The sequence below is a fragment of the Tetrao urogallus genome (assembly GCF_951394365.1).
Source record: "Tetrao urogallus genome assembly, chromosome: 2".
NCBI classification, from domain to species: domain Eukaryota; kingdom Metazoa; phylum Chordata; class Aves; order Galliformes; family Phasianidae; genus Tetrao; species Tetrao urogallus.
The window spans coordinates 101583259-101603961 of record NC_136814.1 but is presented as its reverse complement, the minus strand read 5'-3'; positions in this window follow the sequence as shown (position 1 = coordinate 101603961).

The window sequence follows — 20703 nt, the reverse complement described above, 5'->3', positions numbered from 1 at the left end:
CACATCAATCCCTTTTCTCCTTTTTCCAATATATAATTACATTTTTTATAGATGCTCTGCTATGTTTTAAAAGGCATGCCTTTTTGTTTAGCATACAAGACTCTTAGAAGCAAAGTGGGGCACTTTGATGCTCATTTGAATACCAATACTCAGAATGAGTGAGGTTTTGTTGTTGTAGAGGTTTTTTTCTGGTTTTGTTTTTGTTTTTTTTCCTAGTTTTGTTCTCACAAATCTAGAAATAAATGGGAAGACTGGAATAAAAGTGCTACTGTCTCTTCTATGGGTCCTCTGAAACCTGATGCATCCCAAAGAGCATGGCATAGACCTAAGATCATATTTTTTGTTCTCTAGATGTTTTGTAATGAGATTGTCTTAAATAAAAATAATGCAGTCACTATTATAGTTCAAAGGATCTGTTAAAACAGAACCAACAACCAGCTTCCTTCCTGAGATGCACAGACATGTCGTAGTCCCATAAGGACTGTGACACAGAGGTTTGTACTCTAAATTATCTCCTTTTTCTTTCTTTTCCTTTTTTTCTGAAAGCTGAAAAGAAAACAGAATAATACCTATCTTGGATTCTTTCTGGAGTTTTGAATTCTCTTTAGAGACAAGAACAAAAAATAGCATTTCAGTGGATAGAGCTAACACAACAGAATTAATAAATGTTAAGTTAATGTGAATTATACTCTTGATGGTCTGACAGGGTGAACAAAAATCCCATATCTATATCTAACAATAAATGACAGGAAAACAGATTAACAAAAAAATCTTTTCCATCTTTTTTTTTTTTTTTTTTTTTTTGTATTATGTATTTCATAAAGCAGAACTATGCAGAAAATTAAATAAAAATTAAATGGTAATTAAAAAAACACATCAGTTTGCAACAAATAATGAACTGCTTTCCTTTTCTCCTTAGAAGACATCAATTTTCAATCCTTACTTAAAGAAAGAAAAAATGTAGCGAGGATGATGGCAAATATTCTCATGGGTACAGCCAAGAACTTGATTTTTCTCATCTTCCTGGAATATTTCCTGGTGCTGCTGACTGTTTCAAATGGTAAGGAGGAAAAAATTACATTACTGGAGGAGCTGCAAGTGGTCCCAATTTGATTGAAAATTCATGTACTTCAGAACCGTGCAGGGTAGATTGCTCCTGTATAATTATTGTTGAAACCAAAACATTTTCCCCCTTCAAGGAAAAACAATTATGAGCTACAATAAAATGTTTAATTGTATTTTAACATAACTGTACCTTGAGGTGAGTTTTAAAGCTTCTACAGCAATATAAATTTCAATAAATAAATTTGTTTGACAGCCATAGAAATGAGGTTATTAGGGCTAGCGGTAAACAATGTTGTTCAATGAGTTTCCCATTATTTATTAAGAGGCAATGGTACAAACTCCTCGGGGAGAAAGTTAAAATACAGTTTATGTTAAGGGTTTCATAAGGTAGCAGAGAATTTTCTTTTTTTTTTTTTTTTCTACATTCTTGATAATGTCTACTGGCCTAGCCAAATAAGAAGCCAAAAAGAGAATTTATTTGCAAACTTAACTGTTGAGCATGTATAAAAACAGTTCTCTTGTTTTTGTTAAACAAGGAGTAAATAAATCATATTCCTTAATTTTGTTCTCTGTTGCACTCTTTTCAAACTTTGATTGTTTAATTATTTGTTTTGGTGTTGTTTTTTGTATGTTTGTATTTTCTTCTAATTCTTGTAGAGTAGTACCCTAATGACAGTGCCACACAGTGGCTTGCCACCCATGGACAGTCTAAATACTGTTCTCCAAGATAGCCAGGGCATCAGTATGTTTATATTTGTTTACCACTTATTCTCTTCAGTACCTCATTACATTATTTTGAATACTATTTTCCAGAAATTCCTACATTTCTGCTAGTGATTCTCAATTCCTTTTTCTGAACAACCAGTATGGTAAATAAAATATTTTTCGTGCTGCAGATTTAATATATGTATGATTGACTGCATAGCATATCTAAAGACATTGTGATTCTTCCCTATAATGGGAAAAAAAGTCTAATGAGAAATGATTCATTAATTATGGTAAATATATCGATGTCAGCTGCCTAGAAAGTAAGAGAGAGGAATCTTTACAAATAAAAATCCTACAACCTGCAACAATTTTTCCTCTTATAGAAAAAAATATTGTTGTCATGCTTAAATTCGCAAATCACTTGCATTTCTATGTATGGATATGATTTCAGTATAGCATCTAATTTCTCACGAGATTCTATGCTTTAGAATCTTAAAAGAGTTGAAAAACTTTAAGGATAAGAAAAAGTGAAAAGTCTACACTGAGTCATTACTTTTTAGCTAAAGAAAATCTGGTCACCTTCCATTTGGAGCAGCTGAGACCTATCAAACAATTGAAAAGAATTTGTTCAGAGCTGAAGCTGTCATACTCTGTTAGTGTAAAAAAACAAATGAAGTGCTTCTTGTGACTTCAGCTCACTACTTCTTATGAGCACTCTCCCATTTCACTTGACAGTTGTGGACATTGAAATAATACAAAACATAACCCAATCAGCAGACTGTGAAGAATATAGAAGCTAAAGACAGATGTTCAAAAGCTATCATCACCTTTCAGCTTTAATTATGATGACATGGAACAAACAAGTGATAAATCAACTATTTTATGGTGTAATAAGTTTTATTCAACCTCTTAACATAATGACTCTTTGGGTGGTGTATTCCAGGTACAGAGAAGACCATAGGCTTGTCCATATAGAATCAAAGACTCATTAAGGCTAGAAAAGGCCACTTAGATCATCTAGTCCAACCTCACCCCATCCTCACCATGCCCAATATCCATGTCCCTCTGTGCCACATCTCCACAGTTCTTGAACATCTCCAGGGACAGTGGCACAAGTATCTCTCTGGGCAGCCTGTGCCAATGCATTATCACTTTCTGAGAAGAAATTTTTACTAATATCCAGCCTGTCTACCTATGCAGGTAGATGTAGAAATCGAAATTATACTGACATGCTGTTGTTTTTCAAGATGAGCATTACATTTGAGTAGATCTTCTTGGATTTTTTTCCTTCAGTCCCTCCTCCTTACATACCCTTGGAAGCCCTCTTCTGTCATTCATACTGAATCCAAGAGTAATTTGTGATACAGAATCACAGAGTCACAGAATTGCAGGAGTTGGAAGGAACTGTAGAAGATCATTGAGTCCAACCCTCTGCTAAAACAGGTACTTTACAGTAAGTCGCAGATAGGTGTCCAGCTGGGTCTTGAATGTCTCCATATAAGGAGACACAATAATATCTCTGGAAAACTTATTCCAGTGCTCTGTCACCCTTACTGTAAAGAAGTGCTTCCATATATTAGTATAGAACTTCCCGTGTTCAAGTTTTAGGCCCTTGCAACTTTTCCTATCTCTACACATCACCTTAAAGAGCCTGGCCTCATTCATTTGCCCCTCACTTCCCTTTAGATATTTATAAACATTAACCAGATCCCCTCATTAGTCTTCTTTTCCCCAGGCTGAACAGACCCAGGTTACTCAGCCTTTCCTCATAAGGGAGATGCTTCAGGACCCTTATCTTCTCTTTGAACCTCCACTGGACTCCTAGGAGATCCCTATCTTTTTTGGAATGGGGGTCCCTAAATTGGACACTGTATTCTAAATGTGGCCTCACCAGGGCAGAGGAAGGGGAAGATCATCTCCTTTGACCTGCTGGTGATGCTCTTCTTAACACACTAGGAGAAACAAAAAGGAAGAAGATTTGTGTATTGTTCACTTTGTATGTCAGTGTTACTGGTAGTGATTGACAATTATCCAGTGTGATTTATGACAATCCATTATGCTCTGGGCCTACTTGTAAAGACTAAAGGAAGTAGTATTACTCCATCAAGTCTTTTTTGAGCAATCATACTACACCTTTCCTTTGAAAAGCAAGCATCATTTAGACTAAATTTACTGACATATCTTGAGCTTCTGACCTTATTTTATCTTTAATGCTGAAAATGACTCTTTGGTACTTCGCCAATCACATGAAACCGTAATTTCACTGTGATATATAATGGCAAAATTCCCCCATGAGATCCAGTACATAGTTGAAGGACTCACAGTTGATATATAGACATATTTTTGTTTGCAGGTTTGTTTTTTTTTTTTTTGTCAGCTACCTCCATGCTCTGACCTTCTGATTTTAAGTCCAGCAAAAATAGAAGATGGTGATGTCAAGGGCATCACTAATTTCCAAGTTCCTGCAATACTAACGAACTGCTGCAGAAGGTGGCTTCCCATTAATCTGACTCCAAGAAGAAAATTTTCATCCAATCTGCCAATTGGGTTAAGCTTTGGTATTTAATTAGAAACATAAATTAGTCTCCAAAATTAAGATATTGTAACTGAAGGCAGTGTTACCTGCTCTGTATACTGTGCTTCTAAGCACTGTACTCTGCTGCCTCAGAAAAGGTGCTTAAGAAATAATTCTTCTTTCCTCCATCTCTAAATACAGCCCCCCAAAAAAACCACACACATGCATACACAAAAGAATAAACCATACACAGAGTGATCCAAAAATGTTCTAGATTGTTTAGTTACATTGATTTCACACGAGCAGGATTTATGTTTGAAGTCCTATTGAGTCCAATTTGTCTACTTCTGGTGTCTTGTGACCCAACTAGAGGAGATGTCCCAGTACAGCAGATAAAGGAATAAAAAGAGTCATCCCTTACATGCTCTTACGTGTTTACTCAGTTAGCACACAGCCTCTGGGCAGCACACTGGGGGAAGACGAAGACACAGCAATTTCAGTGTATTCTACTTCTTGTATTAGCAGTTTACTATGAAATAAAAGCAATTGAAAGATGTACATAGACATCAGGTTTACACAAACTTTAATACTGTGTTTGTAGACTTAGATGACTTTTATGATAATGCTTCTCCATTTGTTTGGGGAGACTACTGAATATTTAATGATGTTCTAATTGTTGTTGGTTGTTCTGATTAGAGTTAATCCGTGTAGCACCTACAGTGTGCTGGCAGGGAGCACTTTATAAATGAAAATGGTCATTACTTCTTGCTGTAAAAATCTGAGACATTTACATTTAGGAAAATGGACTGAAATTTTTCAGATGGATAGTTTTATGAGTTCAGAATAAAAAAATAATACATTTAGCTTGTTAAGCAGTACTGGAAAGTAACTTGTTCAGCACATGGCTTTTTCTCAATTGAATAGACTCCATCTGGAAAACTTACAGCTTGCTAAGCCATGAGACAGATGTAAAGGTAGCATTTGTACTCCACAAATGAATCCAGACGTACATTTATGCCATATTCATATAACTCCTCAGTCATGTAGACAGCAATAGCATTGTTCTTTGTGGATTTAAGCTCTTGCATGATTTCCCTAGCAATTGCTGCAACTACTTTTTATCTTCAACACTGATCCATGTGGTGGAGATGGTTAGAATTTATTGTACTATGTCCAGGATACTGGTTTAACAAATTTTCTCATCTATTCCAATGGAAACGATTTTCAGTTGTTTTGTGTTAGAGGTTTGGCCTCCTGCACATGTTATTGTATTTTGCGTTGATTATATGACATATATCCTCATATCTAGTTTGTTTATGTAGTAATATCACAGATGGACCACTCAAGAACTTAGCAAATGATCTTTCCTTATCTTCTGCCGAACACTACTGAGGTTGAGACAATTCTGATTTTCTAAGACAGTGTTAAATTTTATGCTCCTAGTAGACATTTTCTGCTTCAACAAGAAAAATCCCTGCAGAAAATTGTCTTCTCAGAGGTGCACTTACAGATGCTGTGAAATGCTAGGCTGATGAAGCTGTAAATCAACAGGTTCTCCTTATCCTCAGACTAGGTGATGCTGTGATGAGTCAGCACACATTATTTGATTTGTCCTGTGAGAATGACCTATAGAAACTGCAACCTTGAAAGAGAAGGCTTTGATGAGCTCCCAGTGGTCTAAAATACTTCTGACGGCTGAGACTGCCCCTACCTCGACAGTGTACTTCTGCCCGTGGCTTGATAGAAATACGCATGGATGAAAAGCTCAGAGTTAAAGAGGTCAGAAAAAAATTGATTAAATGAGATTTAGATAGAGTTGAACAATTCCAATTTACTTCTTGAGGTGATGACAGCTTCAACAAGAAGAGGAATAATAGAATTCTATATTCTGTGGCCTCATACTTGTGTCACTTTTCTAGTATGCATGGAATTTCACAGTGAAGTTCATGCTGCACTTAAGTAACTGTGGTTGTGCACTTAATCCAGCTGAGCATAGATTTGCATTAGATATCTTACATTTTACGTTAACTAATCATGCAAAAACCCTTACAAAAGATTTGCTTGTAAACTTTTGTTTTACTTACACTGCAAAACAAAAACTTGTTCTGAAACCTTGAAAGATGCTGTAAAAATAACGAGAATTCTTAAGCAGTGTTTGAAATATCTGGATCCCTGGTTAGCATAACATGTTATAGTCATAATGAATACTACTGCAGACCCAAATGCTTGAAGTCGTCGTTTTAAAAGCCAGTCACTAGCATAGAGCAACATCTCTTTTTATTTTTCTTCTCCTACTACCTATATTTTCGTCCTTTGACATATGCCCTACAAAGGCAAGCTGAGGGAGCTGGGCTTGTTCAGCTTGGAGAAAAGCAGGCTGCAGAGCAACCTCATTGTAACCTTCCAGTACCTCAAGAGAGCCTATAAGCAGGAGGGGAGTCAACTCTTTGAAAGGTAGAAACAGCAGGACAAGGGAAATGGTTTTTAATTGAAGGAGGGAAGATTTAGGTTGGATGTCAGAGGAAGTTCTTTACTGTGAGAGTGGTGAGGTGCTGGAACAGCTACCCAGAGGGTTGTAGGTCCCCCGTCCCTGAAGGTGTTCAAGGCCAAGTTGGATACAGGCCTGGGCAGCCTGGTCTGCTATTGAACGGGGAGGTTGGTGGCCCTGCATGTGGCAGGGGGGTTGGAGATTCATGATCCTTGACGTCCCTTTCGTTCCAAGCCTTTCTATGATTCTTTGATTCTATGATTCTATGTCATTACAGCATATACTTTAATACGAGACTGCTTTTCTGATGAGTAGCAAAGCAAAAATTGTAGGACTGTAAATGCATTTATCTGTAATCAGAAGTATATGAAATAAGCAGATCTTAAAGTTGGCTCCACATTGTTGATATTATTACAATGTCGTGATTTGCACATCTAAAATAATTTTTGTTTTATCACTCTCTATGGTCAAAATAAAAGTTACAATTTAGCTAGGTTGGTTTTTATTTTTATTTGGAAGAAAAGTAAAACATATTCCCTAAAATCCTTTTAAAAGACAGGAGTAACAAAATCATAAAAAAATAAAAATGCTATTAAATAGGCTATAAATTTCAAAGTGATACATGAATGCAATAACCCAACTGGAGAGTTGGGGAAAATAATAAAAGCAGCCTGTTATAGTACTGACAGTGGAAAGACTACAAAAATCAATAAAAGGAATTTAGGAATCTGAGAAGATGTAAGGTATCTGCTGAAGTAAAATAGAATTTTAAAGAGGAAAGTATAGACAGCTTACAATCATCAAGAAAAGCAAACGTTCTTTTTTCTGAAGATTACTGGCTTGTTGCTGTTCTTGTTTGTTGCTTTCGTTTGTTGTTTATGGAGGGTTGTTTGCTGGTTTATTTGCGTTGGGTTTTATTTATTTATTTATTATTTGGGACATTTTGTTTCAAATGAAGCAAAAGCATGAAAAAGGAAACTGTGAACCTTGCCATTATAAATTGATGCAGTTAGTATCTCGTTCTTGATAATTACAACAGAGTTAAATGCAGTGGACATGTAAATGTAATTGTACAAAAGCTTGAAAGTAGTTAAATCACATAGTTTAACCTTTACAATAAAGGAGTTGAGGCTGTTTTCATGACTAAGAGCTGTGGATTTATGAAACCACAGCACAACTTGCTTAATTCATCATTTAGCTGTTTTAGTAATAGATATTGGAATGCATTTCCATGCATCCAATCACTTGCCTCTTAGGATGCTAAGCATACAACACTCTCTCTGTTCTCAGGGTCCATCAATTTTGTTTTCAAAGCAAAATTCTAAAATATCCGTGAAGAAAGAGTAATTTACTTTCTATGCTATTTTCGTTCTTTTTTCAAAATTCTTCATAATGTTGAGATTTTTGGCATTTTCTGTCACTCTATTTGTTTGATTATTCATCATAAATACGAAAGAATTAACACTCTGCACTCTAACATGTGTGATTATTCACCTTATGACAGTTGAGAGGAATTTGGAAGAGGTATAAGAAATATATAGATGTGTTTCTGGTCACCCAAATATTATAACATTGTAATTATATTCCTTTTTTCATTCATTCTTTCTTTTATTTTTTAAAGTCTGATAATTCATGGGACAATCTTTCAGAATGAATAATGGCACAGGAACAACATTAGAAAAAGCTGATTGTCTAAAAACTACTAGAACACATGAATAATATCATGCTCTCATTTGCAGAGAGAACATTAAAATTGACTGTGTATTTAAATTTAAAGCAATTGGGCTCTTTCATAGAAAAACAGAAAAAGAGATTGTTTAAGTGAATTGAGAGAATCTAGGTTTACTTCTCTTATGACATTTATAGCAAATAGCTACATGAATATGTGCTGCCCATTTGCAGCATCTATGAATTGGCAAGCAAACTCATATGGAAGAAAGAAAAAAAATGCTTGAAAAAGAAGACTATGAAGTTGCTTTTGAAGGCACATGCTCCACAACTCTGGACAAAACCAGAGTTCTCCATATGAAAAAACTGAAAAAAAAATGTGGACGTAACATGTAGACAGCTCTGGAAACCTAGTCATTGCTGAAAAAGAAAATAGCCTCACACTAAATCAAATAGCCTAGTCCTCAAAGGCATCAATACATCAATATTTACAATAAACTGCAAAGAACCCAAGATATTGACTGCCATTAAGTCAGAATGCTATTATTGTTTTTTGTTTGTTTGTTTGTTTTATTTTTTCTTCCCGAAAGGTCCCATCAGACACTAAAAACCTTTGAGTTCAATATTTGCCACACTATGAATGCTCATCTGAAAAATATTACATAGATAGGAAAAATTTTATTAAAATTATTCTTACTGAGTGGTGGAAAAGACCTAGCTCCATAAAATATATATATATATTTCCCAGAAAAAAAAAAAAAAAAAAACAAAAAAAACTGTAATCTCTGTCTCTAATACAACTATTAAAATAGCCTCCATCATGCAAAGTTATAAAAACACCACTTCAAAACATTTGTCTTAAAAGCACCTGTTAGGTGCCATTTTATACTTTGTGAGTTCAATAATTTGACAGTGCTCTTTCTTGTGCTTTAATAAAACTACAGCAAGGTGTAGTTCTATGTATCCAAGCAGATCTTTAAGTGTCCTATGGTCTTCAGATTGTTAGCAAAAGTGAAAGGACATAAAAAAAGCTACAGGATACTGATAAAGCTGTAGCTAAGTGCCTGTATATTAAATTAAAGTCACTGTGAAGGAGAGCAATTATAATCAGTGTATGAGTACCAGCCAGAATAGAAGCATGGATGAGTTTGTTGAGAATACAGGAAAGATTTGCACTTGGAAAGAATGGACTGCCCAGGAAGGTGGTGGAGTCACCGACCCTGGGGGTGTTCAAGGAAAGGCTGGATGTTGTGTTGAGGGACATGGTTTAGTGGGAGCTATTGGTAATAGGCGAACGGTTGGACTGGATGATCTTTTAGGTCTTTTCCAACCTTGGTGATTCTATGATTCTCTGATTCTATGATTCTATGATTTGCGAATGTCTGATACCATCACCTGCTTTGGCAGTGCCCTAGCCTAGGTTATCTCTGTACTAAGAAGTTATTACTTTGTACGGAGGTCTTTGAAACATTATTTGGATTTGTTTGGGTATCTAAAGTAACAGGCTTCCTAGGTCATGGCCCCAGGTTGCCAGAGTTCAAGAAGAGTTTGGACAACATTCTCAGATATGGAGTTTGGATTTGGGTAGTCCTGTGTGGAGCCAGGATCTGCACTCTACTATTTTTGTGTGTCCCTTCAAACTCAGGATATTCTATGATTCTATGATTTGAGCTAGCTCTTTTTTCAACAGTCTGTACGCTTCTGTACGATTAGCTCTAAAATCACTCTAACTTCCCAATCCAAACATGCAGAAAGTGTAACAATACAATGTTTTATATTTAAAAAATGTATGTTCAAATGAGTACTAAAATATTTTATTTCATTAGAGAATAAAATAATAATTTAAAAAGTTTTTAAAAATTATAACACATTTAATGAAATCAAAGCAAGATAAGTGTAATTGTCTGAAACTTGAACATAAGTAATTCCATATAAACATATGGAAGAACTTCTTTACAGTAAGGGTGACAGAGCACTGAAACAGGTTTCCTAGAGATGTTGTGGAGTCTAATTCTAAGGAGATATTCAAGACCTATCTGGACGACTACCTGTAAGAAACCTGCTTTAGAAAGGGAATTGTACTCAGTGATCCCGTGAGGTGCCAACCCCTGAAATTCTGTGATTCTGTGAAGTGCAATTCAGGGCAGGTAAAATTTCTCCATAGAAATAACTCATAGCACAGAACATACAGATTTCTACTGTGGATTCATCTAAATTAGTGTTTTGATTCATTGTAGGGTGCTTTTGAAATGACTGTCCTGAGATACCCATTCACCATGATTTAATTCATATTAGCAGCTATGGTTGCATGGGCTGAATTTCTTTGGACAGAAACTTCATCGAATAATGTCTCCTGGCAGCCTGGGTAATGCACTCTGACTGCGAATGCTCCTTCATACACAGACTACACTGGATGTAGTCTGAAGTAAATGGGACAACAGAACAGCAGCACCAATAATTTCACTCTCCAGATCTGCTCGCATTATACTACATCACCTGTGGTATGTAGAGAGTTTTGCTCTTGTGAAATAGGGTCTCAAAGAATGAGGGTTTCAAATAAAAACCTCAGATACGAGGAAGGTGAAAGGTAGCACAACTGTTTGAAAAACATGTAACATACTTACACTCTTTTTTGTAACTGTAATGCATATTCTTTGTAGAGAAAATGCCAATTCCATTTCAAAAAACAAGAACTTAAAAGGATTTGTAATCTTAAGTCATTTGGTAAAAGTAAGTTGACTGAAGTTATCAATATCCAAATCAGTGATATTTTTACTAGGATTCAGTTTGGATAATCACTCAAGCATAGCCTAATTGTCCTCATTTGACGTAATATTTCATCATATATCATAATTCTGCTAAAATCAGGCACAACTATTCTCATTTTGTTGAAGTCAGATCCCATGTATTTGAATGATTCAGGTTCTCTCCATTCATATTATGCTTAGTGCCAGATATGTATCTGCAGAACTGACCTTAGGCGCCAATTCCTTTACACTACCTGCCAGGATTAGACTCCAAATTTCCTTGGAATTACTGTCTGTTGCTTTATTTTACTCTTCAAGGACTATTTGCTCAATCAGAGACAAGTCTAGTCCTTTTTATTTTCACACTTTTTTTAACCTTTTTGTTTTTCCTTTTCTTTTTCCTTTTTCCCTTTTTCCTTTTTCCTTTTTTCCTTTTTCCCTTCATTACTCTTATACTTACCTTTACCCTTTCCTCCTTTACCCTCCTTTTCTCCTTTTCTTCTCTCCTCTCCTCTACTTATGCTTAACACCACACAGTCATTCATTCACTGTCCGCTTAGTGGAATGGGGGGGACAATCTGATAAAACCCTGGGGTTAAAATAAAGACAATTTAAGAGAATTAAGGCAATTTAAGAAAAAGGAAAGGAAAATAATAATGATAAAAAAATATACAAAACAAGTGATGCACAATGCAATTGCTCACCACCTGCTAGCCAATACCCGGACAGATCCAGAGTATCAGCAGCCTCCCTGAACAATTCTCTATTTTAATTTTCAGTGATATGACACATGGTATGTATCTTTGGTGACTTTGGGCCAGCTATTCTTCTTCTGTCCCCTCCCAGCTCCTTGTGCACTCCCAGCTCCTCACTTTCAGGGCAGTTTGAGAAGATGAAATGTCCTTGTCTCTGGGTAGCACTGATCAGAAACTAAAACACTGGGCTTTTATCAACGTTATTCTCACCCTAAATCCAAAACACCTCACTGTACTGGATACTAGGACGAAAATTATCCCAGCTGAAATGAAGACAAATATACAGCCAAGATTAAAATGATAGAATCAGGAATGTAACTCTGCAAGGCCATGTAACTAAAATGAGTCTCGTTCTATGGTCTGTAGTACATGTTTCCTTGAAAGGCAACAAGCAACAGCAACATTCAGCCTGTCTCTAAATTAACTGAATAAATCTGTAACATGAGGGGTTTTCTTATGTGTATATATGTATATATATATTAGTCTCCTATAAGGAGAAATAATATTCAAATAAATATTTTCTGAGTGTTTCTTTAGTGTAGAGGACTATAAGCATATACTATAGCGATCTACTTACATAAAGGCAAAAGATAAAAGTTTAATTGTTTACCAATAGCTGCAACTCAGCTTGCCAAAACCAAAGAATGAAGACTTATAATTCGGGTTTTGCTCTTAAATGTACACATAACACACAACAGATGCATCTCTATAGGGAGATCAAAACCAAATCCAATATTATTTTGAAAATTTACCCATTATCTACATAATATTGAGTGTTTAAAAAATAACAATTCATGACATCTTCAGAATATCAATATACTTGGTTTGATTTGCTTTGCTTTAACAAGTTTGAATGAATAACATTCAAAACAAGTCATTTTTACCTGCACAGCACACTGTAATCTCAGATCAACAGTGTCAGACAAACTCTTATAAATCAAATTTTCCAACATTATCCAACATTATTCCAACATATCAAATTTTCCAATGCATTTCTTAGCAACAGGCATGCATTCAAATATTTAAAGATATTAGTCACAGTTATAGGAGAGGAAAAACACAAACAAAGCTTCTGTTGAAGCTCATCCAGGCAGGAGTGGGAAAGTAGATGTAGAAGAATAATTATAGGCCACTAACCGTCCTCCGAGCATCTTCTCTTGAAGAGTTAGAGAATTTCTGCCAGAGTGCTACAGAAGTTTTGATGAAGAGTAGCATTCAGAGGAGCAGATCAAATCTGGTCAGATATAAGCATATGTAAGTTGAAGACTTTTTCTCATTATTTGGCTGATTTTCTGCCAGGAGACACATCTGCTGGACTTCTGCAGGAGCCTTATGGGAATGTAAACCTAGGCAAGTCACATCAGTCTGCTAAGACATATTTATGTAACATCATTAGTTAACTTCTCACATCAAGGGATGCGCTGGCTCAGAAACACATTCAGGCCTTATTGGGTGTAGGGAAAATCATGTGGGAGACATGTTTGCCATCTGATAGAAAACTACATGAAAACCAGTGGAGAATTCTCCTCTCAGGGATGACTACTCTTCAGAATTACTTAGCAAGTTGCTTGAATTACCTATTTTGAAAGATCAATTCCCTGTGCTATTGTAATCCCAGATTTAAGACATATGATTGAACTGCTCTTAGCATAGTAATGGTTACGGTAAACTAATGGTAGTTTCAAGCAATTTTTTAAACCATTAAATATTGTAAAGAATGAAAAGCTTAGCACTTTTGCCATTTTAGGTAAACATTTCCACATTATCATAATCTTTTTAGCATTAAAATACTTTATATGTATACACAGAGTTTGAATACCCCCAGATGGTATTACGTCTTGTTTTTTACAAGGAGAGGCAGAAGAGTGTGGCATGAAAGCAGAATGTATTATTGCCTTGTTCATTACCTACTTGCCTAGTTTTATGCTTCAGGTATTTGGCACACTAAACTCTTGCTTTCCACTTGCACATGCAGAAACAACATCTCCAATACGTCTTGACGCATTGAATATTTCTTTTTTTTTTTTTATGGTTGGTTTTGTTTGCTTTTGTTTGGTTTGGTTTTGGTAAAAAAAATTGGGCCCCAAATTGAAATAAAGCTAAAGAAGAATATTGCATTGTAAATAGTTGACTTTTTTTTATCAATTTTGTGATTTCAATCCTGACTGAAAAAAGAAAATTTATTTTAGTTAAATAAATTTTAAGGATAAAATTTTCATGGAAAATAATGGGTTTCAATGTTACACTGCAATGTCTTCTTTCATTTGGATTTTAAAATTAAAAGATGTGATTCATCTCAGCTAAAAAGAAACAATCTACTGAGAAATCGGGATTTGTCCTATGTTAAACAAACGATTAGAAACTAAAACAACACATGCACACAAACAACTGAGCAAAGATTCTGATGAAATCCCATTTTTGCCCTCTCTGCAGTACTTCTGAAGTAATGAAATTCCTGTAAAATACCAGTTAGCACTGTGCCCTCCTCTGAAAGTTGGAACTGTGTGCTAGCAACTCCTGGAAGAATATTCAACTGTACTTACTGAATTCAATATCTTGAGCTTCTCTCTAATGCCCAACTCTAATAACTTGCTGGTAACCTCTGTTGACAAACCTTAGCAAGGTAAGCACATAAATAAGACACAGTTTGGTATGGACCAAAGTGTTTTCATGAATCTGGGGAGAGTGCTAGCCTATTATCTTTCACAATAACGCTCTGAACTTTGAATGCTGAACTGCTTCCCACAAAATGTTCAACAAAACAGGAGATCAAGCAGTCATTCACACAGGATGAACAAAAGTGAACATACAGTAACAGACTTCCAGCCTTTTCTTAAGGAAACACATAATGCATCTTCAAAAACTGTGTCTGTTTCCAAACTGTGAACAATTAATCAACGCATTCTTCACAGTAGAGGTTTGTTGTCTGTTGTTTTTTTCCCTCTATTCTTTTTCCTGTGCATATATATAAATTATAAAATTATTAAATGTGTTGAGAGCACTGATCTGCACTGAGCAAAGGTATTGAATTTTTCCAAGTTGTAATGATAAGCTAAATGTAAGCCAAGGTAAAATCTATTTAAATTTTTGGGAAAATATGTCCCTCAAGCACAGCAAACACAAAATCAAAGTGAGAGCTACCAATTAACTTCCACATTTTTCAGAAAGGGCATTAAATTTCAGGGTAAAAATAAACCAAATGATGTATGCCTGTTCTCTCTGAACAATAGATCACACAAAATGAGCTTTTAGATGCGGTATTTTTCACCATGTTTTCAACATTCAACTGTCCTGGAAAATATTTCTTTCTCTTTTTAAGGACATTTTTTTTCCATGTAAACTCATATCACTAGGTATGCGTAAAACAGAAAGTATAACTCAAACACAATAAATTAAAATATGAGTTTCTAGGCAGCCTGAGACATTATGAGGCAAGACCTAGTTTTTACACCTTGGTTCAATATGTAAGCAATATTGCTATATCCATCACCCAAATTTTAATACCAAAACCCAAATATAATGATAAGGTGCTCTATAAAAAGAGCCCTAGACTTCATCTAGGCAATGAAAGGGCATACCCAGAAGAGGTGTGACTCTTTAAGAGATGAATGTCACAGGTGCTTTGGCAGGAGCCAGAGCATTCTATGGACCAGCTGTTCATAAATTCAGCATAGCATAGCACAGCATATGAAATATAGATAGATGTCACTGTAAAGTTCTTCCACTTAAACAAGGGTGACATGGATAAGGCAAGTTGTGTAGAAAATACAGAAGACAAAATAATATACACTCCACCAAAACTGAAATTAGTGACAAAATCTTGACTGACACCAGAAATATTAAAATTTCACCATGAAATGAATACAGATTCCAAGAATTGTATTTTGAAGCTACTGAATTAAAGTTCTCATCCTGACACATATTAAGCACAACTTTAGATGCTTTGTTTTTTGTTGCCTTTTTTTGCTGTTGTTTGTTTGCTTGGGTGTTTTTTTGTTTGTTTGTTTGTTTGTTTTAGTTTTCCATTATTGGTATTACAAACAGTACATAAAAAACACAGGAATTGTAAATAAAAAATAAAATATTTTAGGTAGTTCTTGTATTTCTCCTCACAGAAAAAATGTTTCACATTTCAGAAAAACATAGCATTCCAAGGTGAATGCTTGGCAGTATTATGCCCTTGGAGAACATTATATCTCAAATCCAGATATAAAGTTGTTGACTTCTGTCTTAGAACTTGTGATATGCTACCATATATTAGCTGCTTTTCTGTATAGTGTAAATTTCTCTGGGTTTATAAACATCTGAACTTACTCCAATTCTACAGAATTTTTTCTTTGAAGTGGATGGATAAGTTAAGACATTAGTCAGGCTATAATTTTAGCAAAATGTCTGGGTTTTTTTTGTGAATTGTAAATGCTCTAGATTTCACTAGAAAATTGTCTCCATTTTTCTTGCTGTGATTATCAGAAGACACTGTAAGGAGCCTCCATTATAGCTTGACAGTATTCCTATATTCGATTTTGCCTAAACTGAACACATATATATCATATATCATATCAACACATATATAAACTGAACATATATACCATAGGGATGTTCAGTTCTGACTCTTGGTCATGTGATAGACTTTATGACCTCTGAAGTGATTCTGAATTTTCTGTGATTTCTGTGAAGAACCCCAAGATTACCCTTATTTCACAGCTGTGTGGCAGAGCCACGGTCTCCTTCTTACCTGGGATGCATCTCATTTAACTGCCTCCTGCTTCTGATCACTTTGTGCTGTTTTTCCAAAGAAACATCTTACAAATCTGAGATCAGTGAAGACAAATTTTTGGAATGTAGCTACACAAATACTCAAAGAGGCATGTAGACAGCCATGTAAATGTGACATATATGGTAAAATTGCAAGCTTTTTTTCTGTTTTTCTGAGTTATTCATGAATAAGTCTCCTGTTCAAGGAACTCAGGACTTTGTCACATCATACTTATGATTTTTAGAGTCTTCTTTAGATTTATGTTTCTCCTGGAGACCTTGTACATGGTAGACAGCCTGAATCTGCTTGAGAAATGGGTTTAAGTTAAAGTCAATTTCCAGTGCATTTTGAGGTCACTCCACCCAAATTTAAATAACATCATACAGACAGATGGTCAGTGTGTGTTGCATACTCTCTTGCCAGATCCAGGATGTTCAATTAGGAGCTCCAGCTACGTCTGGAAAATAAGAGAATGTGCTCAGGTGAATATTTTCTCAGGAGAAGATGATTGATATGTTATGGAGACTCCTCTTAATCCTTGATGTCATGTACTGACAGAAACAGAAATCACTGGTCCATAAATTAGGTTCTTACATATCAAATAAGAAAATGTTAGGAATCTAAGACAATTGTTAGAATCAGTTGGACTAAAGACCACAGAGATTAAAATACAAAACTGACTTACATTTTTAAAAATTCAGTGACAAAAGTATCAGTGACAAATAAAAGCAGGAAACATCTGACTGCATAGCTTAAAAATGAATTGGATAAATAACCTCAAGAAATAAAATTAAAAAAAATATGAGAAAAAAGGAGGTCATATAAGCATGAGACATAACATGTAGAGAAAATGTAGAAAATTGATGTTTCCCAAAGACAACTTCTGATAGACTTGTAAAATTATTAAAAGAAATAACAGAGGTCTCCTTACACAATAAAATGAGTAATAAAATGTGGAAAGAAATAGAGTGAACAGAGAAGAAAATTAACAGTGCTGAATGTTTGCAAGGGTGAGGGAAATGGATAATTTCTAACCCACATCTCTGAAAGGGCTGGGACATGAAATTACAGGCCTGGGAGCAAGTATTTTGAATAAATCTAGCAAGATATATCCAACACCTTATTTGAGAACAGCAAATTAACACCTATATTTAGGTGGGAGGAGAGGGAAGTGATCTAAGACACTACAAGCTTGTTAATCTAATATTCATCATACAGAAGGCTTTAGGCTTCTGGAAAAAAAAAAAAAAAATACAGAAAAGAAGATCAGTGGAATATAAAACTATGTGCAAAGCCAGCAATGCCATACTTGTTCTTGAAAGACATCTGATAGTCAAATAAAAAGATGGCAGCTCTAACATACATGGATTTCTGCAAAATATTCAACACGGTACCAAAAAGAGTTGAGTTACTGTAGAAACCGAAAGATGATTGAAGAGTAGAAGGTAGATGTTTAAACTGTAATAAACTGGGAAAATATTGAATGAAAATTATTTATTGGTGGATGTCCCAAGTCCCCGCAGGAGTAACAGTGTATTAGGAATTGAGACCATGTTTATTATGGAAAGAGTTATATTAAATGCAGGGAAGGGTAATCAGGAATCACTGGGAAATGAAAAACTTCTCTTATGAAGAAAGACTGAAATAGTTTGGTTTCTTAGCCTGGCAAAATGAAGGTTAAGTAGGGATTACACTAGCTTTCTATAAATATATCAGTGATGATAAACATCCAAGAGGGGAAAGGCTGTTTGGCACAAAAATAAATGAAAATAAACTGGAACTGAATAAAGCTACTGTTGGAAATTAAAATAAGGTTTCTGGGAACCAGGAGTCTGGAAAAGTGTCCAATAGAAATTGGGCAAAAAGCTTAATTAATTTTAAAGTTTGATTCATTTACAAAATAGGATATATGAAGTAATTGCCTGTAAAAGCAGACTCTGAACCCATTAATCTATAAAGTCCCTTGCAGTACTATGTTCCCATTCGTGGTGCAGATAAAGTGGAGTTTATGACATATGATAATAATCTATTTGCATATTTAATGGGTACAATCATGACTGTATGGCCAAGTATCTGATGTCCTTTCCTGCAGTACATTGAAATAATTGGACAAAAAATTAAAAGCAACCTGGTCTGCTGAGTGCACAGTTTGTCATTTAGTCAGTGGTTTCTGCTTATTCATTATCATCATCCAGCATTCTCTATCACAGAGATATTTCTATGGACAAATGAATTAAAGCAAGAATCACAACATGCAAAAGAGATCAGAAAATAGCAGGCCTTGTTCCTCCTCTGTTTTATTGTTTGGTTAAGGAGCGTGTCACTGTGATCAGCACTCTTGATAAAATATGTAAATATTTAGAGCCTGCTATTCCTAGTCTGTTACTTGTGTAGTCTTATCACAACAGCAATCTGATAGAAAGTGATAGGGATCAGTTCCCAGGAGGAGAAAGCTTAGAATGACTTTTTGGTTCAAATAGCACCATGACATTGTTAGTTCTGGCTTGATAGCTCTGATGTGGTTTTTGCCTTCAGGTCACTGAGGTATCTTCAACCTTGATGACTTTTATTCTGTTCTTTGATAATTCTAAAGATTTCAAGCTGTGCTTGTGATTAGTTTAGTATTTAAACAATTTTGTTACCTAATGTATCCTCAAGATTACTGTAATGAGAAGTTACTATCCATATTTTCAAGTTGTTACTTAGAAAATAAAACAGGGATGTCACATGGAAAAAAACTCTGAATTCAAGTAATTTGAATCAAAGCAAGATAAAATCAGTTTCTTTTTTTTTTTTTTTAATTAACAGTTTGTAGCTAACTAACACTCAGTGAAATATGCATTTAGGATGACTATCAACAATACAGTAGATAAAATGCAGCATTAGCAGCCAAAATCCTTAAAATGCAATTGCTTATCTCTACACACTTTTCTATGACTAAGATAAAACAATTTTAATCACACCCAAACTTACAAAGACTCCCTATTATACATTCACAACCCTTCACAAATAGTATGAATTTTAGTCATACATACTATATTCAGTGTTTGCAATCCCTACTTGAATGTCCTTTCCAGGTACGCTGATGCTGCTCCCTGAAACTCCTCCATACACATAGGGGAGAAATTCCAACAGGTCACTCATGCATCTTGGGGTTTGTGCTTCCTTTGGCTGCACCTTGTTGTCAGATGCTGATTCCTCATAGCATGCTAGGGAAGGATGCTAAGCCTGGGCATGTGTGGCTGCAGGTGCCATGGGAAGACTTCTGGCAGCAACAAACCAGGTTTTGACTGCTTTTCTATTTCTGTCTCTAAGAGTAGATGGAACATTCACACTTTGCCCCACCGCTGCTCAAATTTCATATTATCTAATAGCTTATTCAAGACAAATCTCTTATTTCAAAAGTCTCTATAACGAAGCTGCATAATGATCATCTTCCTTTTTACCACTACTAGTCTAGGGCAAGTGCTATCCAGACAGTTTTGAGTGTTTCAGCTACAGACGTTGTTGCATTCATATTCCTGCCTTAAGAATTCTTATTAACAAGTCCATGTTCCCATGGAAGGGCCAAATAAACTTCCCCAGAGATTGTAATTGCAATGCTTAACTATAAAACCTGCCTTAATGAGTATCTGTCATAAACAAACAGACAGAATTTTGTAATAGAATTGACTACAAACCAAGAATATTAGATTTACCATGCTATTCTGAATTCTAGAAATGAATGTCACAAACAATCAGACAAAATATTATGGCTGAAACAGAGCTGCTTCAATAAAAGTCTGAATAACAAATGATCTGTTAGACAAGTATTGGAGTTCAAAATGTGGAAAGGCAGAGTGCTATTTTTTTCCTGTCTTGTAGTTTCCACTTGAAATTTTTTGACAGGAGAATTGACCAATCTCTCAGTCAATAAGTCAAAAATGACTTATGTTTTCTGCTGAGAAGTCTGAAAAAGTAGGTTCTTAAAATTAGATCCCTTTCATAAATCAGGTTAAGCA